Raw genomic sequence first — 6,780 nt, 5'->3', positions numbered from 1 at the left:
TGTAAATGTGACTTGAAATTGTGTTAAGACTAAGGATATGATGTAACCTTGGTTCATCATCCATCTAAGACTCATAAATGAGTTGTGTTCTTACTTGGTCTTAACATATTATGTATTTATGGTGGAATCTTAGTCAAGGTGATGCTAACCCATCAACGAGTTGTACACTTGAAGCTACAAGCATCAAGGATGAGAACCGTGATGAGCATCAAGTACCAAGAACCCCACCGGAGCACTTGTCCACTGATTTTTGTATCTGATCATGCCACCTAGGCTACTGGAAAGTTGATTTTCAGTTAGTTCGGTTCGAGTAGATGATTTTCCATTTAGGCCTCGTCTTAATCCAAGTTACGGTTTAGGATTTATGGCCCTCCGAGAGTCACTACACCCTATTAACATTGTGCTGAAATTTCTGACCTACTCGCACTTAAACCATCGCCACGCTCAAACGAAGACGAGTTAGGTTCTGAAAATTGGTCAGCGGTTAGGGGAATCATATACGGAGCCTAGCCACTGCCTACGCGTCTTTTCGATTTACGTAGAGGTCGTAGCAGCTGACCGAAGTGAGCCTATTGTTTCGATCTCTATTCTTGTCAAACTTACTTAGCTTTTATGATGATGAATGATGATGATGATGACACTTAAACTTATTTTATGCACTATTAGAATTTATAAAGACAACCTACTGACCTAGTAACCTTTGATTTAGGTTGACGACCTTTCGGACCGACTTACTATTTACGTACTTTCATTACCGACTTTACCGCTTTTATCACTGTGAGTTATAGCATCCCTTTTTACTTATACTATTTTTGGGACTGAAAATACATGCGCTTTTTATGTTTTACATACTAGGCACGAGTACTTAAACTTTATATGTGTGTGGGTTATACAACGGCATAAACTTTCCCCTTAGCACGGTAACGTTTAGTCATTGGTTTTTGAACCGATGAACGCGAATCTTAGATATGGATCCATAGGGTTTGACATCCCCACTCGGGCTAGTCACGCTAGTATTTAACGGGTGTTTAATACTTCGTGAACATACGCACTCGCCAAGTGTACTTTCAGGGGGTTATATACATTAAGTGTATTTACCGGGTGCCCACGGTTATACATATACTTTTCATACTGTTTTGTTATACAGAAATCTCATGGCCTACCTTACATTACTGTTACAACTTAAACTATAGCTCACCAACATTCGTGTTGAATTTTAAGCGTGTATTTCTCAGGTGCCTAGAGGTTTCTTGCTTCCGCTAATAGATTTGCTGTCATACTGTTATTGAATTGCTGTTAAGGACCTGCTGTATTAGTTATCCGCTGCATTACTATAGATGTCTCATTCATGGAACTTTTCTTTTGCATTCGTAGTTTATGTTATTTTCAAATAATGACTTTGTAACGACCTTTGTGTCACGTTATCTTTTGTAAACGCTATCTTTTATTAATGCAAAACTGATTTTCAAATAGCATGTAGTATTCGACCGTGTAAAGATCCTGTTGTTGACGAATCGTACACGATGGTTTTGTACGGGGCGTCACATTTGGTATCAGAGCATTGGTTGTTGGGAATTAGGTTGCATTAGTGAGTATAGACCGGACCTAAGTAGGATTCACTAATAGGACTAATCTACAACTTGCTAGTTTACTTGTTTCTGCAAAACTTACTGCATGCTTTTGTCTACCTTTTCAGCTGTATGATCTTACAGCATGCTATTGCTTATCTTCACTGCCATGCGAACTTGTTGTATGCTTATTTCTGCTATTGTATGATTACTATCTGCTTTCATATGTTATTTCTATTTAGTACTGTTATTATTACTGCCATGCTAGGTTGCTGTAGTGCCTAATACGTGCTTGCTTTATGACTTACTGACATGGAAAAGTTATTTTTCCTTTTTCAGCTATCGGATATTCCACCTATCATCATTTTGGGCAGCGATTCAGACTCTTCAGCCACTTCACCTGCCACTGTTACCGATCCTCCGATCCCGTCGGTGACACCTACCAGTGACCCCGGCGCTTCATCCTCCGGAACCAGCAGCCATACGCGTACCCCAGTGGTTACCTCAGACGGAGCCCAGGACCCCCCGGAGATTCCAGTTCTACTTGCCCCAGGACCTTCGGAGCCACAGCCCCGCTCCGGTGGTTTTGTGATTCCCGCGGAATTTGAGGAAGGTCCGTTCCGTAATCAGTATCGCCATTGGTGCCGACGCGCTCCTGATAGACGTCTCGTGCCGATCGGACCCTCCAGATACCGACAGATGATGGCCGCCCGAGGAGAGCCAGTACAGCCACCCTTGCAGCCACCTCCACATGATTCGGACGACCCATCATCCGCTGATTCATCATCCGACGACTCATCCACCAACGACTCTAGTGACGATGACACCGACGAGGAGAACCCTGATGATGCACCTGTACAGCCACCCTCCACCCTGCCGAAGAAGCAGTACCGTTTCGATGACACCGTTATTCCGTTGATCAACGGAGGTCAAGCGTTCACTGACGCACATGGTCAGTGTCGTAGGGTTACCGCCCGTAAGCGGGTTGTGCCTTACGCTGCTGATCCCTTCGTGCGTAAGCCTTACCGCTATGCAGCATCTACTTCTGGCGCTGGACCTTCTGAACCACCTGCACCACTTGTACCAACTGCACCGCCTACCCCACTATCTCCCTCAGTCGAGGAACTGGCGAGGGAAGTGGCGATCCTCCGTGCTCGGGTAACTGAGCTCAAGGACCAGATGTCCCACGTAATGGTCATCCTTTACCCACCGTCACCATAGGGCGATTGTAGTAGATTTCATTATGTAATCTCGTTTGTAGTTTCATGTTTTACTCATGTATTGTGTGAACTTATGCGGATGTATGCAACTTATTATTAATGAATGGAACTTAGTGTTGTTTACTTTTGTACAGTGTTCTATATTACGTTACTGTATGGTGTTTTTGTGGTATATGTATCTGGTTGCATTGCTTAGTTAACATGTGTTGCGTTGATTCCATGTTGGTTGCTATATACTATATTACTACTTATTGAATGCTGGATTTTGACTTAAGTCAAAATTTCTGTTTAGAAGAGCAATGGCAAACGGACGAGCAGCACCCACAGCAGCACAGATTGAGGAAATGATCGCCGAGAGAGTAGCCGCAGCTATTGCGGAAATCAACCCCCAAGCTCCACCAGTTAACCAGCCCATTCGTAACGAGTGCACATACAAGGAGTTTCAAAGCTACAAACCCCACAACTTTAGCAGTACTGAGGGGCCAGTTGGTTTGACTAGGTGGTTTGAGAAATTAGAGGCTGTGTTCCGTGTAAGCAACTGCGCAGAGGAGAACAAAACCAAGTATGCCTCATGTACGTTGTCAGACGGCGCCCTAACCTGGTGGAACACACTGGCTCAAGCTAAGGGTATTGATGCGGCTTATGCCATTCTGTGGGAAGAATTCAAGGGGGCCATGATCGAAGAGTACTGCCCCAGGACAGAGATACAAAAAATGGAGGCTGAGTTCTGGGAGTTAAAGGCTGTGGGCAACGATCTTGATGGTTACAACCGTAGGTATCTGAAATTAGCGCTGATGTGTCCCACGATGGTCACCCCAGAATTTAAGAGAATGGAACGCTACTTGTGGGGACTTCCCAAGTCCATTCAGAGGAATGTCACCTCTTCTAATCCACCCAACGTTCCGGCAGCTATGCGCATGGCGCATACCCTTATGAACCAAATTATCAGCAAAGAACTGGAAAAGGCTAAATCCGAATCGAGAGCCAGTGGTGAGAAGCGTAAGTGGGACTACTACAACAAGAGGAGAACCTATGATCAAACCCCCGCTAAGAGGCCTAACGACGGAAGGAACCCCAACCCGAACACTAGCTCGAACCCCAACTACAAGGGTAGTCTACAACAGTGTAAGAGGTGCTACAAGCACCATACCGGGTACTGTAATGCGGTCTGTGAAAAGTGCAACAGGATCGGGCACGTTGGTAAGAACTGCAAGATTCTCATCCCAGCTGTGAGGACAAACCCAAATGGACGAAGGAAATGCTATGAGTGTGGACAGCAGGGCCACCTTAGGAATGAGTGTCCCAACAAGCGAAAGGACGGAGGACCACCGCGTGAAAGAGCTTTCAATGTGAACACAAGGGATGCCCGTGAGAACCCCGACTTGGTTACAGGTATATTCACTATCAACAATCTATTAGCCTCTGTCCTATTTGATACTGGTGCCGATAGAAGCTATGTCTGTAGAAACTTTTGCTCTAAGATAGCTTGGTCATTAGTGCCTTTAGAGGAGAATATGCTAGTTGAGGTAGCCAATGGGAACCTTGAGAAAGTTGACCAAATTGGCCAAGGAGCTATTATTAACATAGCAGGTGTGGATTTCGAAATTGACTTGATACCCATCAAATTGGGAAGCTTTGACGTAATTGCCGGCATGGACTGGTTGACTAAAGTAAGGGCCGATATTATCTGTGGAGATAAAGCTCTTCGTATACCACAAGGAGACGGTGAGCCATTGACTATTTACGGAGAGAGATGTAACTCGAAGCTAAACCTCATTAGTTGTTTGAAATCGTAAAAGATCATGAAGAAAGGACGTCTTGCTGTTTTAGCACACGTGAAGGCTTTAGAAATAGAAGAGAAGAGCGTGAATGATGTGCGAATAGTGAATGAATTCCCCGACGTCTTTCCGGAAGAACTGCCTGGATTACCGCCACCGAGAGCCGTGGAATTCCAGATCGATCTAGTGCCGGGAGCTGCACTCGTAGCTCGCGCACCTTATCGACTAGCACCTTCCGAACTACAAGAGTTGCAGAGTCAACTTCAGGAATTGCTCGACCGTGGATTTATCCAACCGAGTTCATCGCCTTGGGGTGCACCTATTTTATTCGTGAAGAAGAAGGACGGATCCTTCCGCATGTGTATCGACTACCGCGAACTCAACAAATTGACGATCAAGAATCGATATCCTCTTCCCCGAATTGACGATCTTTTTGATCGGCTACAAGGATTGAGCGAGTACTCTAAGATCGATTTGCGATCCGGTTACCACCAGTTGAGGGTGAAAGAGAGTGATGTGATGAAGACTGCGTTTAGAACCCGCTATGGTCATTACAAGTTTCTCGTGATGCCGTTCGGATTAACCAACGCACCAGCCGTGTTCATGGACCTCATGAATCGTGTCCGCAAGCCTTATCTGGATAAATTCGTTATCGTCTTCATAGATGATATCCTCATCTACTCCAAGAGCGAAGAAGAACATGAGCAAAATCTTCGGTTAGTGCTTGAACTCTTGAGACGAGAGCAGCTTTATGCCAAATTCTCCAAGTGTGAATTTTGGTTGAAGGAAGTCTAATTTCTGGGTCATATTGTGAGTGATCATGGTATCAAAGTTGATCCCGCAAAGATGGAAGCTATCAGCAAGTGGGAAACCCCCTCTACTCCGACTCACATTAACTAATTTCTAGGTCTTGCCGGTTACTACAGAAGGTTTATTGAAGGTTTTTCGTTGATTGCGTGTCCTTTGACCGCACTGACTCACAAAGGGAAGAAGTTCGTTTGGGAAAAAGAACACGAATTAGCATTTCAAGATTTGAAGCAGAAGTTAACCACCGCACCTATCTTATCCCTTCCCAAAGGCAGTGACGACTTCGTTGTGTACTGCGATGCTTCGAAAAATGGTTTTGGTTGCATATTGATGCAAAGAACGAAGGTCATTGCTTATGATTCTCGTCAACTGAAGATACACGAGAAAAACTACACTACCCATGATCTTGAACTTGGAGCCGTTGTCTTCGCTTTAAAGTTGTGGAGACACTATCTTTATGGGACAAAGAGTACCATATTCACCGATCACAAAAGCCTCCAGCACATCTTTGATCAGAAGCAGCTGAATATGAGACAGGGTCGATGGATCGAGATGCTGAACGACTATGATTGTGAACTCTGTTACCATCCTGGCAAAGCCAATGCTGTAGCCGACGCCCTGAGCCGGAAGGAGAGGATGGTACCTCTTCGTGTTCGGGCTCTGAACATCACCATTCATTCGAACCTCAACAGCCAGATCCGAGTAGCCCAAGAAGAGGCTCTCAAAGAGGAGAACATATCCCGTGAATACTTGAACATTCTCTTTTCACGATTCGAAGTTAAGGAGACTGGACTCCGATGTTATGCCAGAAGAATTTGGGTACCTCTTATGGAGATTTACGAAGCCTTATACTTGATGAAGCCCACAAGTCGAGATAATCGATTCATCCAGGAGCCGGAAAAATGTACCAAGATCTTAAGGAACAGTATTGGTGGCCAAATCTTAATAAGGATGTTGCAACTTATGTTGGGAGGTGTTTGACTTGTTCGAAGGTTAAGGCTGAACATCAGAGACCATCTGGATTACTTCAACAACTGGAAATCCCATAATGGAAATGGGAAGCAATTACGATGGATTTCATCACGAAGCTACCAAAGACGGTGGGTGGATACGATACAATCTGGGTTATCGTTGACCGTCTTACCAAATCTGCTCATTTCCTAGCGATGAAGGAAACAAATACAATGGAGAGACTTGCTCAACTGTACATCAAAGAAGTTGTGTCTCGTCATGGTGTACCCCTATCAATTATCTCAGATTGCGATCCCCGTTTTGCTTCCAGATTCTAGCGTTCTTTGCAAGAAGCCTTGGGAACTCGTCTCGACATGAGCACCGCGTATCACCACCAGACCGATGGTCAGAGCGAACGAACGATTCAGACTTTGGAGGACATGTTACGTGCTAGTG

This window comes from Rutidosis leptorrhynchoides, chromosome 4, assembly GCF_046630445.1.
Source record: "Rutidosis leptorrhynchoides isolate AG116_Rl617_1_P2 chromosome 4, CSIRO_AGI_Rlap_v1, whole genome shotgun sequence".
Classification (NCBI taxonomy): domain Eukaryota; kingdom Viridiplantae; phylum Streptophyta; class Magnoliopsida; order Asterales; family Asteraceae; genus Rutidosis; species Rutidosis leptorrhynchoides.
Note: the sequence above shows the minus strand (reverse complement) of the source record.